Consider the following 26,036-nt stretch of genomic DNA (forward strand, 5'->3'; position numbering starts at 1 on the left):
GCTTATTTATTTGACTTGGATTGACTGTATAATAAATTCTAGGTCTTGAATACCCACAGAATTTGATGGGGTTTAACAGTTCTAATTTAGATCACTTTGATTATGGTAGCTGAGAGTATATTATATATGGTATACTGAGAATATAGTAGCCTCTGAGTCACAAAGACCTTAGTCTAAATCCTACTTCCCTAAACTGACTGTGTGAGCCTGGACAAGTGACTTGACTTCTTAATGTACCAAGACAAAGTTACTGACTAGTCACTAATATGGTTCCATAGGACAGAGAATTCACAGCTACAGTCTCATCTCTAGCCTTGATTAGGGTCATATAAGATTATTGAACTGGCTTCCAATGTAGGAATAAGGGTCTTTAGAGCCAAGGTTGGTGGGAATATGCTGGGTTGTTAGAATTACAAAAGCTCAGAGTTGGAAGGAATTTTGAAGACCATCTAGTCCAGGGGATCTAAATCTTTTTGTGTGACTTGGACCTCTGACATCCTGTTAAAACCTATGGACCTCTTCCCAGAACCTCAGAATATATGTATAAAGTAATGCACACAAGATTACAAAGAAAATTGAAGATTAGTGAAAATGAAGAGAAATTTTTTTCCTATCCAATTTCATGGACCTCTGATTAACATCCTCTGGATCTAGTCCAATCCCTAACTGACCAACAATCTCCTGTAACAATAACAAAAAATAATAACATCTAAATCGTGTTTTAAGGTTTGCTAAGTGCTTGACAGATGGTATCTCACTTGATTTCAACATCTCTGAGAAGTAAAAACCACATAGTGAGGAGGAACTTATTATCCCTCAAGGTATTCTACTTTTGGATGACCCTAGATAACAATTACCCTTTTCTTCAATTTCTGTTCACTACTCTTAATTCTCTTCTCTAGGACCAAGGAAAAAATTCTGATTTTACTTTCATGTAAAAACCTGGTAAATATTTAAAGATAGCTAGCTAGTCTGCTTTCCCCCTCCCCCAAATCTTTATTTCCTTTAGTTGAACATCTCTAGTTCCTTCAGCTGATCTTTGTATAGCACAGTCTCTAGATCCTCACTTTCCTGGTCACTGTCCTTTGGACATTCACCAATTTACCAGTCAGTGTCCTTCCTAAATTATAGTTCCCATAGCAACTCACTTGAGTTCAGAGATTTTGAGTTAGAATGGACTGCAGAGGCTATCTAAAACAATCCCCTCATTCTACATGTAAGAAGAATAGGCTTAAGAGTGAAAATGATTTGCATAAGGTTATATAGGTAGTACCTGGCAGATCCAACATTTGAACTGAAGTCTCCTGACTCTGAATCAGGGCTTTTTATCACTGTAGCAGATGGGATCTGACCAGAGCTCAATTCAGCCAACATAATCACCTCCAATTTAATCCATCTCAACATAACTATTTATTGAGTGCCTCTTCTGAGCAAAGTATAAATGTCCTAAGTGCTGGGAATCCAAAAGAAGAAATGTCGTTAGGTATCTATAATCACATACATAGATCTATGTACATTATTATACATCTATGTAAGGCCATACCATGCCGGTTTATCCTGTTTATCTGAAAGTGGATCACATCATCCTTCGTAAATACAAGTCTTTCCATATTTTTTTAAATCCACTAACTCATCTCTTACACCACAGCAATATTCCAACTTTATATTGTCTATTTAAAATAGGCTAAAACAATATTGATTAATGTGACTGACATATAGTGTAGTTTCCCTATTTTTCTCTTTTGATTAAAACTATTTTAGCTTTAACTTTGCTAAAATCAATGATTACTTGGTTTTTTTCCTAATAAATTCTACTCCTGATCATTATTATTATGTTTGTGTGCCTTCCTCAACCCACCCCCTCCAAGGACCCTTCCTTTATCCTCTCCCCATTCCCCTTCCCTCCCTCTTTATTCCATTCTTGTTAATCTACACACCTTATCTCATTTAATTCTATATATTCCTCCCTATTTAATCCATTTCCCATGGGAATAGGGTCCCAGAACTACCACCCCTCTCCCCATCTAATTCCTCTTTGTCAGTTCTTCCTCTTGCACTTCATCCATATAATATAATTAATCTTTTTTACATCTCCTACAATGTTTGAGAATCACATCATACTTAGCTCTATCCTAATCTTTCTTTCAAACTACTCACTAATAACAATCTTAGTTTACCTGTCATTCTATTGACTCAGGTTGGGTCTTTATTCCACTAAGACTCTTGGATTCTTTTTTAGATGAACTGTTTTCTAACAGTTAAGTTGATTTTTTGAAGAGAGGTCTAGAATTTTCCATTTGTTTTTCTTACTAAATTCAGCCTGTTCTAACCTGTTCCATTAAAGAAAGGAGGGAAGGAAGAGAAAGATTTTGACACTGTCAGCCAATGTCAACATAATCCCTCCCAACTTGACATGATCTTCAAATTTGATAAACACATCATGTATACCTTTCTTTAAGTCATTGATAGAAAATATTGAACAGAACATATCCCTGTTGAAATGGCAGGTTCTTAAAACAGTTCAGTAGGTATTTCCCTCTAAGATGACATGAAGTCATCAATAAGTAGTCTTTGGTTCAGCTAATCAGAATCCATTTGTATTCTACTTGTGGACAACTCTTATTACTTTTTTTTTTTTAATTTTATTTTATTTAATAATAACTTTGTGTTGACAGAATCCATGCCAGGATAATTTTTTTTACAACATTATCCCTTGCACTCGCTTATGTTTCATTTTTTCCCCTCCCTCCCTCCACCCCCCCCAAGATGGCAAGCAGTCCTATATATGTTAAATATGGACAACTCTTATTATTAAGATGCTTTTAAAAATCTACTCTTTATAACCTCTATAATTTTGTCCTCTGGGGCTAAAGAAAAAGTCTAATTCTACTTTTGTCACATGTCACTGTGTCTAGCTCACATTTTCCCCACTTTTTCTACAGGGATAGTGTGACATACTTTGGTAAATGCTTTGCTGAAATGCAGGTAAGCTTTGCCTATGTTTAAATGAGATAAGATACATTAATCACTTTGCAAACTTTAGAGCACTATGTAAAACATCAGCTGTTACATTGTTATTATCATCATTACTGCTACTATGAGTATGAATGGCTCCATAGAATAGTGGCGGTTAGTCAGGAAGTCCTAAGTTCAAGTTTGACCTACTCCATTTGACCCTAAGTTACCTAGCCTCTCAGTGCCCCTAGGAAGTTCTAAAACTAGATAGTTAGGTGGTACAGTGGGTAGGATGCTGGCCCTGGAGTCAGAAGACTGAATTCAAATCTGGTCTCAGATACTTAGCTGTGTGATATAGAACAAACATCTTAGCCTCAGCTTCCTCAAGTATAAAAGGAGGATAATAATAGCATCTAACTCCTAGATTATTCTGAAGATCAAATGAGATATTTGTAAAACACTTAGCAAAATGTCTGGCTCAGATTAGGCACTAAATAAAATCTAGCTATTATTATTTTAATTAGAAGTTGCAGAGAAGGTACTCATCTGTTTTGATAGAAGTTCTTTGCCAGGAACTCCCTAGACAGATGAAATCACAAGTCCACTAAGTAGATCTATATCTATATGCATATTATGATTACGGTATTTCCCAAATGTATCATTCTAGTGATTCTATCACTAAAGGAAATAAAGGCTCTTAGTGATCACTGCTTCCCTTTCTGAATATTCACAAGCCATCCCTTTAATAGTATATCCTAGACTTTTGCCAGTAATTAAAAATCAAGCTTACTATCCCCAAATCTGAAGATTTTACTCTTCCCATTTTGGAAAATTGAAACATAGGCCTTTCTCCAGTCCTGTTTCCTTTTCCAGAACATATTTCCTATTGTCCCTAGTTTTTAAAATATCACTGTCCATGGCTTTGCAATCACATCACCAGCTATTTCATTGCTGCATCATATAATATTTCATTTATATAGTTTTTGATAGATGCTAGGGGTTCTGTGAACTTGATTGCAGGAAAAAAATCATCTTTATTTTCACTAACCATTGGCTTCCTTTACAATCCCATATATCTTTCACTTTGTGCATTTAAAAACATGATTCTTAATCAGGGTCCACAGGCTATCAAAGGCATCTACAACATACACACACAATAAAAAAACAAAAACAAAAAACCCTAAGAATTTCTGATATCTGACTTAATCATCATTACAATGGGGGAGATAAAGACTAGGGGAGGATGATAGATTTCCATCTGGAAGGGGCCTTAAAGGCTATCTGTCTTGGGTACTATCTGGAAAAATCAAGACCTGAACCCTAGCACTCTTCCCTCTCTACCAGGTTGTGGCAAGTGACTTGCCCATCCAAAGCAGTTTGTCATATAATTGGCAAAGATGGCAATAGATTCCTCAAGGATTTTTGATGCTCAACCCAGGAATCTTTCCACCAAGAAAACGTTAAGCCTTCCTTGCCTGCTTGGGCCCCAAGAAAGAGATGCTCTGGAAGCTTTGGAGGCGTTACTACATGAGAATACACTCCTTGGACCTCCTTTTCTTATGCATACAACACTTGATCCACTCAGGATGTACTCCTTACTGACTCTTCAACCATTCATGCTATTCTGCCACTGTGACTTTGCACATGTTGAATCCCATCTTTTCTTTCCTTACCCTGCCCTCATCCCTCAGAACCTTCCTCCTTCCCCCCTTGGTTCTGTCCAAACTAAACTTACTATGCCACGTTGAGGCAAGATGGTAGAGACCTGTCTCTACCTCTTATTAACTATAGAATACTAAGCAAATCACTTAGCTTCTCTAAATTCAACGTCCTAATCTGTAAAATGGGGCTAAGAGTACCTACCACATAAGGTTGCTACCAGTTTTCCATGAACTAATGTAATGTGTAAAGCATTATATAAATAAATGTCAGCTTCTATCTTTGTGACATGGGTCTCTCCTCTGGACTTTAATTTTTTTTCATTTGTGCAGTAAGAAATGGGGTTGGGTTAGGGAAACAATGGGGTAGAGTGTAGTGAATTGGGAGAACTCTGGCATCCAATCTTGTCTCTAATGCTCACTCCATGAACACATCTCTGAGGCTCAGTTTCCCACCATAGAATGTAGAAAACAATATCCAGTAATAGCCATGGCTGTCCAAGAAATAAACAAGGTAACATATAAACTATCAAGTTCAGTATAAATGTCTTTTATTTTATTTTGATGCCTAAGGTGACTTCTATCTTTTCATAATTCTATGGTAACAGATTTGTGGACATTTCTTCTGTAATCAGCGAACTTACATCTGCCTCTTTGTGGCACCCATTGCTTACAGTTCTGTCTTCTGCACAGAACACGTCTAATCCCTCTATCTCTCCCTTGTCAAAAACCTTTGTTTACTGACAGCTGTGATGTGCCCTCCTTCCCCAGAGATTGCTCTTCTTCAGGCTAAAGAACCCCCAGGTTCTTTCTCACATACCACACTCTTGGGATCTTCCTGGAGGCTCTCCCTGTCCTTCCTAAACAGAACCTAATGTGTTTTGAGATTCTCATGTCCCATCCAGATCATCATGCTTCTCTCAGTGGAGCCCAAGATCACCTTTGCTTTTCTTTGGTAACTTGTCATGCTTTAACTCATCTTGAGGAAAGCAGTGCTTTAGAAAACTTGGCCCAAAAGGGAGTATGTGTGCTGATTGGATTGGAGAGTGCCCGAAGGCAGAAAAAAAACATTTTCACAATTTTCTCTCTACCTGTTTAAACCAAGCACTTGAAGACCTAAATTAATAGGAATTTGGTCACCCAAACTATAGGTGAAAGGAGGAATTAAAACAAGACTTCTTAACCCCCTTTTTTGTATTATGGAACACCTTGGCAGTCTGGGGAAGTATACACACTCCTCAGAATAAGGTGGGTATTTAAAAATTCATAATTGAAGGAAATATTAAATTACAATTAGAAGTAAGTAAAAATAAAAATGTAATTCTTCCCCGTTCAAATTCATGGACCCTCCTAAAAGTTATTAATGAACCCAGGTGAAGAACCCCTGATTATAAATCCCTGAGTTTAATTAATCAATAAATAAGCATTTAGTAAGAGGACCAGACAATGGGGATACTGAGAAGGACAAAAACAGACCCTTGAAAACATTGTTTGCTCCATTAGAATGTAAGCTTCTTGAGATCAGGATCTGTTTTTGCACATCAATCCTATCCATGAGACTTTCTTGGCAGTTATGTATGTACAAACATGCACATATAATATACACATGTATGTATATATACGTGTTGTATTTATGTATATACAAGATTCAGTCAAAGGATATACAAGTTAACTTTAGAGAGAGTAATTCTAGAAGCTTGGGGGAGAGGGGATAGGAGGGTGAGACAGGAAAGGCTTTCTGTAGAAGGTAACATTTGAGTGGCTTTGAAGGAAATCAGAGATTCTAGCTTTTAATTTTTAAATTCTGATTAAATGAATAGATGAATTAGAATATTCGCAGTCATCCAGAGACATTTTCATCCAACCGTTCTTTGCTTGAAGATTTCTCTAGTGAAGATGTTGCTGTCCTACTTATAAGGGGAAGGATTTGGGGCTGATGGTCTACATAAAATGGCCTTCTTAAACGGTTTCCTTGCTCTAGCGTGGTGGGGGAGGGGAAGAGAGAAACTAGGGCTAGATTTAACTGGGTTTACTAATAACTGAAGTAGTGAGAGATATACCTTATTTGGAGCAAAATTCAAAGAAATCAATATTTAAACATCTTATGCAAACATTATTCATTCGTGATGAACAAATCAATATATTGTTTACTTAAAATTGCTTATATTTGTAAATCAAAGATAGTGACTGAAATTGTGTACTATAATCTGAGATTAAATTAAACATACTTATGAAAATCTGTTTGGATTTCCTATAGCTATTTTGATTGTGAAATTATTCGCAAATATTTTTTGTTAACTTGTTGACCTCTATTGAAGTTGAAGACACAGAGCCTAGAAATCTTAAATGCATCCCCAAACTTGAGAAATAGCTCCAACAGCTAACAGCGAGAGCTGTCCAAAAATGCCCTGGGCTAACTCAGGAGTTAGATCCCACCTCCCCATCCCTTTAAGGGGATAATCAACAACCACTTGTGCCATAAAATTGAAGAATGGGATTATAGAATCAGAGATTTAGAACTAGAGGGGAATTTAGAGATTAAGTGCCACTCTCTCAATTTACAGATGAGGAAACTAAGGTCCAGAGAACTTTAACAGTCACAATAATGACAGGTATCTGAAGCAGGACTAGAACCCAGTTTTCCTTATTCCAAAGTCTGGTGTTCTATTCACCTCACTTGCTAATGACCTTTAAGGTCCCTTCCTATTCAGAAATGTTGTGATTCAGAGATTCTGTTGCCACAATAAGGAAGGCAGGACTGCAGGAGTCTGAGGATAGAAAATAATCAAAATCAATTCTCCTCATTCATATGAAGAGCAGTGTTTCTCCTTTACAGGTGATTGCTTGCAGAGGACTGTGGATAAAAGCAGGAAAAAAACTTGACTTCTTGGCTAGTGTCCTAAGGCTGCCCCTGCCTCCACCCCCACCATATTGTGATTGCAGATTCTCCTGATGAGAGAACCAAAGGGTTCCAGGGTTGATGAGTCTCTATTCACCTAGTGGGTGCTAGTTTCAGCTTTGACATACAATATCTTGGAGCCCTTCCTTCTTCTTTGGAGTGTGTTGCAACACTTGAATCATGGAAACTTTCCTATGCCACTTGTAATTCTGCAGGGGCCAAGATATGTTATTCAAGTTCTGAGGGGACTTGTGTCTAGCTTATATACAGCAAGGAAGAAAGAAATAATGAAGGGAATAAGTATTTATATAGCACCTACTGTGTATCAATGTCTGAATCATTTGATGCTCAGAATAGCCCTCCAAAGTAAGTGCTGTTATTATGCCCATTTTACAATTGAGGAAAACTGAGGCACATGGAAGTCAATTGACTTCCCAAGATTACACAGCTATTAAGTATCTGAAACCATATTTGAACTTGGGTGTTCCTGACTCCAGGGTCCATGATCCATTCACTGTACCACCTCCCTATCTCAGTGGAGATGCACAGGATTGCTGGCTGTAGTTGCAAAGTACTGACTTTTCTTGGATACTGTTGTTGCCTCCCCACTTATACTCCCCATTCCAGAGTTAATGAAGGCAGACACTTCTTCATTGAATTGGCATTCTTGACCCAACACAGGAGGAGCTTTGCCACAGATGTAGCCATGGGAGCTCTGGGTATTGGAAAACTGATGGAGCTACAGAGGCATCCTGCTGTTTGTTAGGCAGTTTCTTCTAGTGGTGGAGGAAGGGAGTCCACTGTTTGGAGATTTACAATATTTCAAGACAGTTCTCTCCAATGCTATTAGAAAGGAGGGGTTGACTGAGTAAGTGGTCTCACCCCATTTAGAGAAAGTGACCATATGCTTTAATATCTTAAAGAGGTGAGAACAAGTCTCAATCAACTAATCAATCAAATACTTTAGATTAAGTGCAGAAATGTACTGGGCTAAGGTTGCTGGAGAAAAAAATGTGAGGATTGGCTGGAGAAATTTAGTCATATCTCCTGGGTTATCTATAGAATAGAAAATCAAGTCGAAACCCAATGTATTCAAGCATCTGGTGAAATTTAGATTTCATGGAATCAACAGATTTTAACATGATTTTGGAAAGATAATCTATGATACTTGTCTAGTAGAATGCATGTATATCCGGGACAGTCAGGACAGATGGATAATAAGCTGGGCCCAGAGATGAACGGAAGAGAGAAGAGTCTGTTGGAATACTTTCAGGAAATTGCAAGACTGTTTTACTGACCACCTCCTACTAGCTTCCCATGAATGCAGCAGCCCATCTTTTCAATACTTTTTTCAAAGTTTTTTTACAATTTTTTTCCAAATTCTCTCGCTCTCTTCCTCATTGAGAAGGCAAGAAACGTGATACCCACTATACATATGAAGTAATGCAAAATGTATTTCCATATTAACTATGCTGCCAAGAAAAATAGAAGCAAAAAAAAAATCAAGTGAAAAAATATTCACAGTTCATCAAATACTGACATTTTTTACTCGTGTTTGAATTTGTTGAAGTCAGACATGGAACACCACTACTTTTGAGTAACTAAAATAAGCATCACACAGAGAACAATGGAGAAGACATGGTGGGTGTGAACAGGTGACTGAGTTTTTCCAATAAAAAATACAGAGGGGAACAAGTTGAAAAGGAATCATCAAGGAATTCTAAGGAAGAGAAGCTGTGCTAGTCACACAAAAGAGTGAGGGATGATAAGTAGACAGGAGGAGTATTTCACTGGTCCCCTAGAGATTTTAGGAGAAACAGGAAAATCTTCAAAATGTTCGGTGGGTTCTTGTAGTGGACTTGGGAAAAAATATGGGATCATTCACATAGCATAAAAGATAAAATGGATGGATTGTGATCTTTGCCAGTGGAGGAAATCTTGAACTGATTAGATCAGAGTTGCATTTAAGAATTTAAGAAAATATTATTATAACAAGGGACAGCATGTAGAGTTTGGTTCTCGAGGCATTTTAGGAGGACCCCAAGGGATTCCCATTCAGAGAGTCCAAGAGGTCAAAACTATTTTCATAATAATACTAAGATATTTTCATTTCTAATATGGTAAATATTAAAAAATATTGCATATGGCCCAGATATTTATACAGTACTGAATCTGGAGTCGGTAAGATGAGTTCAAATCCTTTTTCTGATACTAGTTTCATAATACCAAGACATTTTAATTTAGAACACATTAAATATAGGTAAATATAACCAATGTAAGCAAAACTCTTTGGGGAGTACTCAATAATTTTTAAGAGCATAAAGAGGTCCCAAGACTAAAAAGTTTGAGAATTGCTAGTGTAGTAGATAAAGAACCAATCTCAGAACTAGAAAGACATGTTCTCAAGATTCACCCCTCAAATATACTGGCTATGTGATCATGAACAAATACTTTACCTAAATTAGGGGGTCCTGAAAACCCTTTGTGTCACATAGATCCTTTGGCATTCTAGTGGAACCTATGAACCCCTTCTAAGAATATAGTATTTAACTGCATAAAATAAAACAACAGGATTGAAACTAAATATAAGGTAGTTATCAAGAGATATTGTACATGCACATTGTTGTTTGGGGGTTATTTTCAGTAATGGCCAATTCTTTGTGATCCTTTCTGGAGTTTTCTTGGGAGATACTCCAGTTCATTTTACAGATGAGGAAATTGAGGCAAACAGGATTAAGTGAATTAGCCAGGGTCACACAGCTAGTAAAAATGTCTGAGGCCAGATTTAAACTCACAAAGATGAGTTTTCCTGACTCTGGGCCTGGCACTCTCTCCACTGTGCTACCTAACTGCCTGTGTATGGTACATATATGCATATGTGTATATAGCTAAACACACATTTATATCTCAAGTTTATGGACCTCCAGGACCTTCCAGCTTTGATATCCTATGATCTTATGAACTCAATATTCAAATAGCAAATTTTTTTCACTCATCCTGAGGGAAAAGGAGAGGTCTATGTTGGGGACATTTGGACCAAACTGTATGATTTCTGTAGTTACAGTATACTGAATACCCCAGTCCCATTCAGCTGGTATGGAGGTTGGGTAGTGATTGGAGAAGGGGTAGATTGCTAATCCCAGCTGGTTTCAGCATGAAAGTCCTGGTGTCATATCAGAACTTCATCTCTCTATTCTTCTCAATAAATAATACCAGGACTCTCCTAAGAGAGAATCGGAGCCAATCAATACAGAAATTCCCACAAAGCCACAATTCAGAGTCTTATCAATAAATATTTTTAACCAACTGGAATTGGTATGCCTGGTACCAGGTTAAGGAGGCAGATGTAGGACCAGTATATAATAATGTCTTTGCATAAACTGCAATTAGGACATCCTCAAATTCCTGGTACTGGGAGGAAAATTAGAGCTCAGAGTCCATCACAGAAGTATCTCTGGCTATGATGTGCCTGCTCTCAGCAATGCTTCCAGTAATACAGAGAGAGAAACATGACCTTTCCTCAGTCTCATGTACTATGCAAATTATGTAGTCAGTAAGAAAACCCCTTATTTGACTAGGAAGAAATGGGGCCATGTAATATCTAAACTAAAGCATTTACAAAATAGGTCTCTACTCTCTCTCCACTCCAGCCCATTCTCAATTTAGTCAACAGTGTGATTCTCCTAAAATGTAGATTTGACCATAATCATCTCTCTATCATCATCATCATTAGCATTCAGAGATAGAACCATGAAGAATGAATTTGAATTGAAGCATAGTATTTTCACCTTTTTGTTGTTGTTGTTGTTGTTGTTTGCCTTTTATTTCTTGTGTTTTTTTCTTTGTGTCCTGATTTTTTTTTCACAACATGACTAATATGGAAATATGTCTGAAATGAATATACACATATAACCTATATCAGACTGTATGCTGTTTAGGAATGGGGAGAGGGAAGGTAAGGAAGTGGTGGAAAATGGAACGCAAAATCTTACAGAAATGAACATTGAAAACTATTTTTATATGTAATTGGAAAAATAAAATACTATTAAAATTTTTCAAAAAGACTATTTCCTCTATGAAATCTTTCTCATGCTCTAAGTTTTGACAAATTAAGCTAAGAGGTCCCAGGCATAGACTTCTGCCCCCAAAAGATCACTCTGTATATATTTGGTTCATCTTGGCCCCCATATAGTTTACTCAGAAAATTTTCAGAATGTAGTTCATGAAAATAAAAATATGAGACAAGAGTTAGTGGGGATGTAGGATTTCCAGAAATGTGGGCAAGAGGATATCCGGTATTTCTGGATTGTAGAGTTCGTAGAGAATGAGGTATAAGAAGACTGGGAAGATAAAATGGGTCAGGGTATTAAGAGCTTTAAATAACAAACAGAGGACTTTATATTTGGTGCTGAAGTTTACTGAGTAGATGGATATTAGATTTTAGAAAAAAAATCCTTAGCAGCTAAGTGGAGGATGAATTGAAATGAGGAGAGATTTTAGGTAGGGAAACCAATTAAATTATTGTTGAGTCATTTCAATTGTGTCTCGTTCTTTTTGAGCTCATTTTGAGTTTTCTTGGCACAGATTTTGCAATATTTTTTTTTCCTTCTCCAACTCATTTTAGAAATGAGGAAACTGAGGCAAACAGGATGAAGTGACTTATCCAGAATCACAGAGCTACTAAGTGTCTGACACTAGATTTGAACTCAGAAAGATTCATCTTTCTGATTCTGGGACTAGTTTCTATCCACTGAACCTCCTAGCTACATTGACCAATCAAGAAGCTGTTGCAAAAGTTTAGTTTATTGGTCCTCAAACTTTTTGGTTTCAAGAACCTTTTGCACTCTTAAAAAGGTATTGAAAACTCCTTTATACTCTTAAAAATTATTGAGAACCCCAAACAGCTCTTGCTTATGAGGGTTACATCTCACAATATTTACTATATTAGAAATTAAAATGGATAAATTTTAAATCATTTATTTAAAAATAATAAACTACATCCTAATATAAATAACATTTTTATATTTAAAAAAACTATATTTCCCTAAGTAAAAAAAAGTCATTGAGAAGACCAGCGTTGTTCTGCATATTTTTTACAAATGTTTGGCTTAATGGAAGACAGCTGGATTCTCCTATCTGCTTTGACATTCAATCTGTTACAATATGTTGTTTTGTTTGAAGAATATGAAGAAAAATCCAACCTCACATAGATAGGTAGCTGGACAAAGAAAGAGTATTTTAATAGGCAGATAATGAGTTGGTATTTTATGAAAATAGTTTTGACCTTGAGATTCCCTTGAAAAGTCTTAAAAGATCTGTGGTAGATGATAAGAGCACAAATGAAGGTGATAACTATGAATGGAGAGAAGGGGATGGATATGGCAGATGTTGTGAAGGTAAAAACACAAAGATTTGTCAAGAGATTGGATATATGGATTGAGGGAATGAGAGGAGTCAAGTATAACACCAAAGTTGTGGGTCTACATAATCAATCAGGAGTTCCAGAGAAGATTGTGGGCCATTGACAAGAATAGGGTTGTTCATGTTGCTTGTGATAATGGGTGACATCTTGACTTGTGTGTAAATTGGATTTTGGTGAACCAGAGCTGCACAGATTTATTTTATCAGCCTTATTCTTTTTTTGACAAAATAATCAAGATGACTAGTGATGGCCTGGGATGCAGTGGATGATCTTGACATTTTCCATGTCTGATGAAGCTCTAAGCTCTCCACAGTGGAGCTTCAAGGGCTTCATGGCCCATTGGAACAAATTGTTCTCATTTGCCCATTCCTCCAGGGGAAGTCTTCACATGCTTGAGATAGACATTCATTTAACTCACCAATGGGGTAGGTGACCCCTCAGTTACCCTCCACATGGGTTTAGCCCACCTGATGAGAAGGTTTTACAGGATGTGATCACTGTGCATGCTATTCTTGAAGCCACAGGTGGATAATGGTTACCAAAGGAGGATAAGCAGCTCTGAAAAGGGTTTGGCAAGCCCTCACACCCAAAGTGTTAGTTCTCTCTGAACACTCCAAATTCCCTAAGGGAAGTTCATAAAAGGAGACAAAAGATTATGAGTTCTATTTGGAACATGTTGATTTTGAGGTAGGAGACATCCAGTTGCAGACTTAAGAATGGAGCTCAGGAAGAAAGTTAGACCTGGATACATAGAGATCATAATGGAACCCATGAGAGCTGATGAGATCATCAGGGAATATAATATGGAGACAGAAGAGTGATACCCATAGTTGGTCGATGTGACCTGGATGAAGAACCAGCAAAGGAGAATAAGAAGTGATCAGATTGATAGAAGGAGAAATAGTGTCATGAAAATCCAGTCATTTTGAAAATTCAGAGAGGAGGAGAAGGGGACCAGTATGTCAAATGCTACAGAGATATAAAGAAACTAAGAAAAATCCATCTGATTGAGGAATTAAGAGCTCACTGGTAACTTTGGAGAGAGCAGTTTAAGGTGAATGCTGACATCAGAAATCAGACAGCAGAAGCTTTATAAGTGAGAGTAGAAAAGTGGGACAATAGCTGGTGGGAATGTGGGATTGAGTATGAGTTTTGTCAAGGACGAGGGAGACATGGCCATGTTTGCAGGCAGCTGAAAAAGAGACAGATGGTAGATGGAGAAAAATTGAAGATTAGAAATGGATGGAAGTATAGGCAATGTGCTAGAAAGATTTATCAGACATCTACCATATGACAAACACTATGCTGAGCACTTTACAAATCATTACCATGGCATGTAGATGTTGTTATTATCCTCTTTCCCCTTAGTTGAGGAAACTGAGGCAGATGGAGGTTAAGTGTCTGAGGCTGGATTTAACTCAAGTCCTCTAGACTCCAAAATCAATGTTCTATCCACTCTGCTGGACAAGAGGGGATAGGATCAAGAATGTATGTGGAAGGTTTGCTTTGACAGCGAGAAGGCCACTTCTTCACATGAAGGAGAAGATAGTGGAAGAAAATATCTCAGGGAACTTACTATAAAGGGCCATTACTCTAAAATGAACTGGAGAAGCAAATGGCAAATCATTTTAGTGTATTTGCTAAGAAAATACCAAATGGGGTCACGAAAACTTGGACATGACTAAAAAATGTCTGAACAACCACAATAACATAGTTGAAGGTCCTCAGCTGAGAAGGGTGGGAAAAGGGGAAATACTGTTTAGAACAGTACTGAGAGAGTCACTGTGGGGAATAGGACAGTGAATTGATTAGAAAGAAGTAAAATAATTGTCTTGCTACAGTGAGGTCCCCATTGAGATTATGTAACATAAATTTGTAGTGGACCCAGATGGTAAAGTTTTATGATTTCTTCCAGCTCCATTCAGTAGCATGTGAGCAAGGGAGGCAGATGGTGGGGTTTGGCAAGGCATGATCAATAATAGGACAAGGGCACGGGAGATTTCAGAGAGGAGAATAATTCCTTCACCAAGGATAAGGGAGGAGGATAGAACCATAACAAGGGGGGTGGCCTAGGAGAGAATGGAGGAATTGGAGGATTGGGGTTGGCAGTGAGGATGAAGAGTAGTTTGGGGTTGTGAGACAGAAAAGGATGGAACGATCAGCTTTTATGATCCAATAAGGGAAACACTCAGTACAACTCTTCTCCCCATCCAGCAGATCCCCTTCTTCCACCAGATCTTCAAGTCCTCTGCCTCCACATCTAGTTCCTCCAAGGCTGCTTTGATTAGTTCTCTCACTCTGAGAATGGGATGGGGAACACTGTAGCAGTTCAGAGTGTAACTCTACATGCACTGCTGCCTGAAATTCTCCATAAGGTCATAGATTTATAACTGAAAAGGAACTTAGATATCATACAATCCATTCCTCTCATTTTACAGATGAGGAAACTGAAGTTCAAGGCATTTGTAACTTGATGAACAGATGTTCATGGTTATCTTCCCCTTCTCTGGACTTGAAAAATTCCAGTTGCCCCCATTATTTCTAGGATCAAATATAGACTCCTTTGTTTGGTATTTACAGATATTTATAACCTAGCCCTTTCCTATGTTATCATTCGTCTTATGATTTACTCCCCATCACGTAATCTCCTGTCCAAAGATTGTGCTCCATCCATCCTGGTCTGCTGGCTGTTGCATCTCCCCCCGCTCCATGCATTTACTCTGGCTGTACCCCATGCCTGGAATGCTCTCCCTCATCATCTCTGCCACAAAGAACCCTTGTCTTCCTCCAAGATGCACCTTAACACCCACTTTCTATAGAAAGTCTTTCCTAATACTCCGAGCTGCTAATAGTGACATCTCATCCAAGTTACCTTGTATGAATCTTAGAATATTTATATGCAGACGTGTAGTACTTTGTCTGGGATCATCTCCCCTCCACAACTCACACTGGCAGACTAGGTTCTCAACAGGCAGCTAAACTACTATTCACTTTGGGATTCCGGGGGTAACCCTGAAGAGTTAGAGCTTCTATTACCATCACTTATAAACTCATCCATTATTAATTAACCAATTGATATCAACTGATTTTAACAAAGAGTGTTTTGTTATATTTTATATATTTCTTATACCTTTAGTAATAAAATAGAATAAAACAGGACGGAAGTTTGAGTCCCTCTTCCCACAAACAGAGTTAAGGAAGTCACCTTGTAGTGTAGCTGGTTCCTTAGTGGTTGCTATAAGTGTTGGAACACCAATTGGTGGCAGGACCTTGGAAGGTTTAAATAGATCTCTTGTTCTCATCTGTTTCCTCAGCTATTCTTTTTCAAGATAGTCCTTCATCTAACATCAGGAAATAACAATCAACAAAGGAAAAAATATGTTCAGAGACACATGGTAGTCAGGTGGAGGAGGGGCTCCCCATCATCAGCTCATGACAAATACTTCTCAGTTGAAATCTTCCAGGGGAGAGAACAAGAGATCATCCCATTGAACCTTATATGTACCCATAAGGTTCTGATTCAGCCTTGTCCTTCAAGCAGAAAATTTTTTGTCAACACAGAGACACTCCTGAGTCTTCAGTCTCTCACAGCTGAGATCTGGGTTCCTCCAAATTCCACATGTTGGAATGGCAGCAAAAAGAGAATATTGCCCATATATTGCCTCTGTATGAACCATCAGGAAGTGTAAAATGCTCTAAATTGCTCTACATTTAGAGCAAAAATACTATAAAAATTGGGACATCATTGTCCAATCGTCAAATATATCCATGTGGTCTCCTCCATTAGAATGTAAGTTCTTTGAGGGTAAGAACTATTTTTTTTTCCAAAGGCAGTTAAGTAGGGCAGTGAATAGAAGGGCTAGACTTTGAGTCAGAAATCTAGCCTCAGCCACTTACTGTATGACCATGGACAAATCACTTAATTGTCTGCTTTAGGTTCTTTATCAATAAAAGAAGGATATTAATAATAGTACTTACCTTTCAGGGTTATTTTAAGGAGAATGTAATATTTCTAAAGTGCTTTGCAAATGTTTTAGGATCCCTTTCAGGAAGAAATCAGTAGATTCTTTCAATTTCTATTTTATCCTCTGGTTCTAGGAATACTGAGAAATTTTTTTTGACAAATTCGTGAAAGGTAATGTTTAGGCTCTTTTTAAAAATCATGACTTACAGGTAGTCCAATAATTTTTAAATTATCTCTCCTGGATCTATTTTTTTGTTTGATTGTTTCTTGATGTCTTATAAAGTGATTAGTTTACAGTTGCCAAATTCAAACTTTTGAGGAATCATCTTCTTCAGTGAGCTTTTGTATTTGTCCTTTTTTATTTGACTACTACCTTTAAAAGAGAATGCTCTTCTATGGTTTTTAAAAAATATTTTTTCCATTTGACTAATTCTGATTTTCAAGGCATTCTTCTCTTAATAGGATTTTTGGTCTAATCTGTTTCTTAAGATATTATTTTTCTTCAGTATTTTTTGTGCTTCCTTTATGAAGCTTGACTCTATACATGATTTTCTTATATCATTCTCATTTCTCTTCTCAAATTTTCCTCTACCTTTCTAACTTGATTCTTAAAATCCTTTTTGAATTTCATGGCCTGAGATCAATTCATAATTTTCTTTGAGCCTTTGAATGTAGGAATTTTGACTTTGTTGTTTTCTTGAATGGTTTTTATCTTCCTTGTCACCATAATAGCTTTCTAGGGTCAATTTTTTTTTCTGTTGTTTGCTCATTTTTCCAACCTCTTTCTTGACTTTTAACTCTATGCTAAAGTGGGGCTCTGATACCCAATTGGAGGGGACACTGTCTCAAGTTTCAGAGGTTTGTGTAGTTGTTTTTAGAGGTAATTCTGGGAACCTGTAAGGTTTTGGGGTCTTCCAACATGGTATGATCTAAGAAGAGGTGTATTTACTAATCTCCTGTACTGTGCACTATTTTTGAGGCACCACAAATATTCTTTTAATGCTGGAACTATGACCTGGGTTCCTCTTCTCCTGAATTCTCAAACTCTGCTGTGCTAGTGCTAGGGTTCCTCCTCACACTGGGATTAAGACCTAGTTCTGCAATCCAGATCCAAGTATAGACAACGCAACAGAGTCTGCCCCTGGTACCAGCAAAAGGACCTATGTAAATCTCCTTTCAATCAATTGTTTGAACCTCTTAACATCTATGGGTTGAGGTCTAGAAATTATCACCACTTATCTCTAAGAGTCTGTATCCCAAGGAAATCATAAAGGAAGGAAAAGGAGCCACATGGGCAAAAATGTTTGTAGCAGCTTTTTTCATGGTAGCAAAGAACTGGAAAATGAGTAGATGCCCATCAATTGGGAATGACTGAATAAGTTGTGGTATATGAAGGTAATGGAATATTATTGTTCTATAAAAAGTTGATGAACAAGCTAATTTTAGAAAGTCCTGGAAAGATTTACATGAGCAAAACAAGCAGAATCAGGAGTACATTATGCATAGTAACAGCAAGAATGTGTGATGGTTCTTCTCAGTGATTTAGTGATTGAAGACAATTCCAAACTTTGGATAGAAAACACCATCTACATCTAGAAAGAGATTGAATATAAAGCAACATATCTATGTTCGCTTCTTTTTTTGTTTTTTTTTCCTTTCTTGTGTTTTTTCCCCTCTTGTTCTGATTTTTCTTTTTCAACATAATTCATAAAGAAATATGTATTTTAAAAGTTAATATACCCATGTAACTAGAAAAAATTTTTTAAAAAGTTTTTAAAAATTGCCACTGTTAATTCAATCATCCTGAAGCTTGCTCCTGTTTTACTGGGATCAATTCTACACTGGCAAGGCCTCCATTGAACTGTGCTCCACGTTCCCTCTAGTGCAGGTCTTCTAAGCTGTCTTGAGGTGGAAAATTGTTCTATTCCATCTTTTTGTGGCTTCTGCTGCTCTAGATTTGTTTAGAGTCATTATTTAAAAGTGTTTAGAAGGGTTTGGGGGAAAACTCAGTCAAGTTCCTTTACTCCATCATCTTGTGCTTTGCAAATATTAAAGTTACAAGTGCTAGTTTTCATTAGCACTCTTGTATTTCTATTATATAGCACCTAGTAATGGCTAAATAAATATTTGTTGATTGATTGATTGGTGGGGGTAGAACTATGCTATTATGATCCTAGATAGGATTAGACAGGCTGAAAAGTAACCAAGGGAAGTTCATTCCTAAGTAACTGTGGCTCAGACTGATGAGGAGTCAGTACATTCTACTAGGACTTCTCTCTTACTGAGCCAGAGAATGCTGTGGATGGCTGCTTTCCCAGGGGAGATGGTGAAGGGACCCTTCATGGTAGCTGGGCAGGTTGCTAATCCTCCTGAGTTGTGGTGTGGTCCACAGGTGGCCTGTCCTGTGCATGACACCACAGAGGCCTCCTTTACCCCAGGATGTGAGAAGTTTCCTGGGCTGAAGGTCTATATTAAGTTTTATTTGTACAACTTACCCCAGGTGGTCTTCTATACACTCTGTGGAACCAACTGTTTGGCCTTTATTGTGCTGCTGCTGGTTGGGGAAAACAAGCTACCCTCTCCAGAGCTACCCTTCACTTCTCAAGAGTCTAGGAATCTCCCCAAAGGGAAGTGATTTCCTCTGAGATTTGGTCCAGCTATAATGGGCATTCTGGGCCATCAGCTCTGTAGGGAAATCCTGCTGGAAAGTATACAGTAGCAAGCCAGAAGGTCTGCCAGTGACAGGGCTGGGGATGGTGGGAAGCACATCCATTCATCATAAAGGAGCATGATGTGGAACATATGGCTCCAGAAAGAGCACAGATTTGGAGTGAAGAGACCTGGCTGCACTAGGGGTGAATGGAATATTTCAGGGAGAGTCTTTTAAAAAATATTTGTTAATTCATTCATTCATACAAGCAAATTCTCAATCATGTTCCAAGACTTTTTGGATACTCACTACTGGGGACTCAGAACTATATCATTCAGATATGGCATCTGTTATGATGCTCTCCTTACTATAAATTCTGAGAACTAGGATCTTGATAGCTTCAGAAGTTGCATTCTAAAGTTGCTTTTAGAATAGCCCTAATCTTCTCTCCTTAGCTCTTTAAATCCAATTTAACTCTATGGGGTAAGTCAACAAGTCACCAAGCATTTATTAAGCACTTACTGTGTTCCAGGCACTGTATTAAGTGCTAGGGATACAAAGAGGCAAAAGGTATCAAGGAGTCTAATAGGGGAGTCAACATACAAATAACTGTGTATAATAGTATATAGACAGAATAAATTAGAGATAAGTTGAGTAACCTAATCATCTGAGTATCCATACTTGGACAAAGTCACAAATTCCCAGAGACTTGCATCCAAACATTCACTGCTCTTACTCTTTTATCACAGTATATGTAATATAACCAAGACAACAAAGAACTTGAATTCCAATTGGCATTTAATACCTGTGTGACTCTGGGCAAGTCACTTATCTTGAGGTCTTAGTTTTATAATAGCTACCACTTATATAGTAATTTAAATAAAGTTTGCAATATGCTTTACAAATAATATTTCATCTGACCCTCTCAACAACCTTGAGAAATAGGTGCTATTATAATCATCCCTATTTTACAGATGGGGAAACTGAGGTTAAAGAGGGTTATGTGACTTGCCTTCAGGTCTTCCTGACTTCAGGTGCAAAGCTCTATACCATGGGACACCTAACTACTTTTTCATCTGTGAAATGAGTGGGCTGGACTAGATGACCTCTGATCTTATGAGCTCATTTACTCTCACAACAACTCTGCCCCAACACAGTTACTCAATCTGGCTACAACCCTCCATCCATGCTCCATTCTCACCCCCACTTGCCACAGACACCAGGGGCCAGATTAAGAGGCAATGTTGGAGTCTAGAACCAGTATGAAATTTCCCCTTGCTGGCTATATGAGCTTTGGCTAATCACTCAATCTCACTGACCCTTAGTTTCTCATTTATAAAATGGATATAATAATAATAGCACCTACCTCACAGAATTTTTATGAGGCTCGAGTGAAATAATGTTAAGTAAGCATTTGGCGAACCCTAAAGTACTAAATAAATGGGAACCATTTTCATTATCTTCCGCTGCTGGGCCAAGCATGACCACCAAGATCAGAGAGATTTTGTCTACCTAAATAGCTGTTCACCCAAGAAATGCAGACAGCTGCATCCTCCCTTCCTTGTCCAGATGTTTGTTGAACTGCATAACCTGCATGACAGATAGAAAGGTGGATAGATGATGGATAAAGTATTTATTAAACATTTACTATATAGTATATTCCATATATCTGGCTTTAGACACTGACTACCTGTATGATCTTGGACAAGTCACTCTGTTTACTTTCACTTCACCCTGTTTACCTCAGTTTCCTCATCTGTAAAATGAGCTGAAGAAAGAAATGGCTAAATACTCCAGCATCCCTGCCAAGAAAACCTCAATTGGAGTCACAAGAGTCAGACATGACTGAAAAATGAATAAACAGCAACAAAAAGCCACTAATAAATCTGTCATTTTCTACCTTGGGTTCTTCAATCTTATTTTTGTGTGTGTTTTGTCTCACCACCACCACCACCCCATGTGTCCTGTGAAATATCCCGAGGCAGACACTGTCTTCTCAAGATTCTTCTCTTTGCTATATCACCCTACAAAAATAGTGATACATTTTTGTTGACTTAATGTTGAATGTTGGAGAAGATGGACTTCAAAAGTAAAGCTTGACATATGTTGTTGCTGTTCACTCATTTCAGTCCTGTCCCACTTTTCGTGACCCTATTTACAACTAAAATAACTGAACAAAACAACATATGCTGGGTACTGGACTAAGTGTCTGAAAACACAAATATAAACAAGTTAAGACAGTTTCTGCCCTCAAGGAGCTTAAATTTTAATGGGAAAAGACAACACATAAAGGGAAATTGGTGAAAGGGAGCATTGCTGTGGCAGCAGGTTGTGGTCATGAGTGGGAAGTCCAGTGAAGTCCACAATCTAGCGGAATAAGGCCAAAGCTGGCCCATCAGTGTTCAAGGTGATTCTAGGAGCAGAGTCCTGGACGGGGAAGAAAATGAGATAGGAACCTTCATTTAGACATTAGGTAACAGTGAAAAATAGGTGAGAGTCTTATTGAGATGAGACAGGTGTAGTGCTTGCAAAAAGTCAATAAGCAATTAGGAATTAATTATTTCCTGAGCAGCTTGACACAGTGGATAGAAGGCTAGACTTGGAATCAGCCTCTCAAGGAATTTCTTCATCTGGGAATTACTTATATCATGAAATCACAGCTCCTTGATTCTCCATGTGTCAAGGAAAATATGCCTAAGTAACAGTTCATATGAAGAAAAAAAGTCTGGGTTTTTTTTTAGTGGGTTTGGTAAGTTAAACAGAAATGAAACAATCAATATTTTAAATTTTATCCTTATATTGGGTTTTAGAGATCAAATGGCAAGCAACATGGTCAATGAAAGAAATCTGAGATGCTAGATTCATAGAGCTGGGCATGGAAATATGATCTGAGTTCCAGAGCAATGGGACCAAAGCTAATGGGAATTCTTACAGAAAAGGGTCAATGTGGAAAGTAGGGTGCTGTCCTATGGATAATAAGGTGACTATAATATGTGTATAAAATGTCAGGAAAACATGGATTCAAATCCTATTTCCACCACTATTTCTGTGGCCTTGAGCAAATCATATAATCTCAGTAAGCCTCCATCTGTAGAATGGGGATGATAATTAGCATCTACCTCAAAATTATCAAATTTAAGATCTGGAAAAGATCTCAATGGCCATCTAACCAATAAAATGCCCACTGTAATATACCTAACATGTCATAAGACTTCCAAAATTGGGGATGTTATCACTTTCCAATACAACCCATTCTATTTGGGGATAATTTGTTAGGAAATTTAAATCAAATGTACATTTGCTTCTTTCAAAATTTCTACTCAGTGTGCTTGCTCTGGAGCAAACAGAACAAATCTAATCCTTTTTCTACATATCTTTTAAATCCTTGAAGAAAGTGATCATGTTCCCCATGAATCCTCCCTTCTCAAAGCTAAACTTCTCCAGTAACCTCAATTGATTGTTATCTAACATGAAGTCACAGCCCTTTGACATCCTGATTGTTATTCTCTGGACTCTCTCCAGTTTATCAATGTCTTTCATAAATTGGGGTGCTCAGAACTGAAAACAATACTCTACATATAAGTCTGCTGAGTTCTGAATGCAGCCACAATGTCTATTTAAACAGCTCCTTCTGTTCTGATATTGAAATTGTGTTTCTGGTGGAGAATTTCATTGGTGAGCTTTCTCTCTTTTCCTAGAAGCTATGTCACTTGGTAAAGCCTAGGATCATTTTAGCTTTTTTTCATTGTTATTAGGATCAAGTGAGATTAACATATGCAAAGCGCTTTGCAAACCTTAAAATACTATATAAATGCCAGTTATCATTATTTTTAATGCTACTTTACTTCTCAGGGAGGATTATCCCAAAATGGCATAATTATATGGAGACCGTATATCCTTCATGTTGTAGGGAAGCCAGCTGTTCATGTTCCCTCAGCCTCTTAGTAGAAAAAAGTGCAGCTGTAAGGTCAGATATGCACCAAGTATTTTATCGGTTTTTCTTCCAGAAACCCCATGAGGAATAAGTCCTACACCCACCTGCCTGCTGACATCCCCGGAGCCAGCAGACAAGCATGAAGAGTTGGGTATGTGGTAAGTACTGGACTCCTATGACAGCATGATCAGTTATAAACTTGGTTAAGCAGCAGAACTACACACACACGGGAGCCTGCCCAGAAACTAGTCTGTGTATTTCATCAGCAAAGCCCAAGAGGGATCATCACCGGAGATTGGGGAGATACCCTGGGAAGAGGGTTGCAGTAATAACCTAGTGGTTACCAGATTAGAGACACTGCATGTGTGTGGATAAAATCCAATTCGGCACAGTGCACTCCTGAGCAAGGGAATCCTTTAACAATAATATTATCACTGGGAAATCTTTAGCTATTTACCTCCTGGTAACCAAGCCATACTCAAAAGGAATCTCAGGAATGAACTTTTCCTTTAGGAACACAATTTTAATATGGCAGACCAGGGGAAATATCTAAATGGGCCATTGTGACTGCATTTAGAATTCATCAAACAACACAAATTCTATAGGACTTACAGAAATGTGAAAAAGGGCAAATAGCTGAGGACAAATATAAAGAGAGACTACCATTCATAATGATTTTTTAAAGCACTGGTTATATGCTATGCACTAGAGATACACAAAAATGAAAGTTCCTATATTTAAAAATGCATTCTATAGACAGAAGTAACACAAACAGATTGCAGCATGCTATTTTCACCTTTTTTTCCTTCTATTTCTTTTTCTCATGGCTTTTCCCTTTTATTCTGATTTTCTTCTCCCAACATGAGTGATATGTAAATATGGAAAAAATGAATGTAAAAAAACTTAAATATATATATTTTTAAAAGAAGTAGTACAAACACACAACACAGAATCACTGAATTTAGGAGTTATAAGTGACTCCAGTTGCTGTCAAATATCATCAAGATCCAACAAAACATATTGTTTTGACAACAACAACACTGTTTGAGGATGTATTCTGATGGAAGTGGATCTCTTCGATAAAGAGACCTAATTCAGTTTCAATTGATCAAGGATGGACAAAAGCAGCTACACCCAAAGAAAGAACACTGGGAAATGAATATAAACTATTTGCATTTTTGTTTTTCTTCCCAGGTTATTTATACCTTCTGAATCCAATTCTCCCTGTGCAACAAGAAAACTGTTTGGTTCTGCACACATATATTGTATCTAGGATATACTGTAACCTATTCAACAAGTAAAGGACTGCTTGCTATCTGGGGGAGGGGGTGGAGGGAGGGAGGGGAAAAATCGGAACAGAAGTGAGTGCAAGGGATAATGCTGTAAAAATTGACCCTGGCATGGGTTCTATCAATAAAAAGTTATTTAAAAAAAAAAAAAAGATCCAACAAAACTTCTGTGTGAAGACTTCCAGGAAGGAAGGTTGTATATCTTGAGATAACCTCTTCCACTTTGGGATAGCTTTAATTGTTAGGAAGTCTTTCAGAAAACTTATATGCATTGATGCAAAGTGCAGTGAGCAGAACCAGGAGAACATTGTATGCCATATCAACAACACTGTGTGATGATCAACCGTGACTGATTTAGCAGCATTGTATAATGATCAACCATGACTGATTTAGCTTTTCTCTCAACATAACAATTCAAGACTAGTCCAAAAACCTCATGATGTTCTGCTCATATCTAGAGAAAGAACTGATAGATCAAAGTCTACTATTTTCACTTTCTTTTAGGATGTTTTTTTTTCTTTTGTTCTGTTTCTTCTTTTACAACATGACTAATATGGAAACATATTTTACATGATTACACATAAATAACTGCATCAAATTGCTTAGGGAGATGGGAGAAGAGAGAAGAAGGGAAGGAAAATGAAGAACTCAAAATTTTATATAAAATGAATAAATGAAAAAGTAAAATATTATTTAAAAGGAGGAAAAAGGAAGTCTTTTTCTGACATACAACCCAAATTGGCTTTTTTGCAACTGGCCTCCTTGATATTCCTTGCACACCACACACCAGGTTTTGGCTCTAGGAATTTTCACTGGCTGAAGCTCATGCTTTTTATTTTCTCCTTTGTCTCTACTACCTGCTTCCTTAGCTTCCTCAACTGAAGTCCCACCTTTTTCAAAAGTCATTATGCTGTATGTATTTTATTCACATCTAGTTGTTTGCATATAGTTTTCTTCAATTAGACTGTGAACTCCTTGAGGACATGACTATATTTTGCCTTTCTTTATATGTCCAGAACCTAACCCAGGGCCTGGCACATAGTAGGTGCTTAATAAAGCTTCTTGATTTGACTTAGCTTGCTTGACTTGCACTCACTGGAAGAATTCTTGCAGGACTCTGCCTTGTGGAGTCAGAAAAAACAAGTCTAGTGCCTTCTCCACATGACATCCCTTCAAATATACGAAGACAGCTATCATATCCTCTGTGAGGGTTCTCTTCCAAATCAATCAGCCAGCATTTATTCAGTGATACATCTCACAAAGGA

The sequence above is a fragment of the Antechinus flavipes genome, chromosome 3 (assembly GCF_016432865.1).
Source record: "Antechinus flavipes isolate AdamAnt ecotype Samford, QLD, Australia chromosome 3, AdamAnt_v2, whole genome shotgun sequence".
Lineage (NCBI taxonomy): Eukaryota > Metazoa > Chordata > Mammalia > Dasyuromorphia > Dasyuridae > Antechinus > Antechinus flavipes.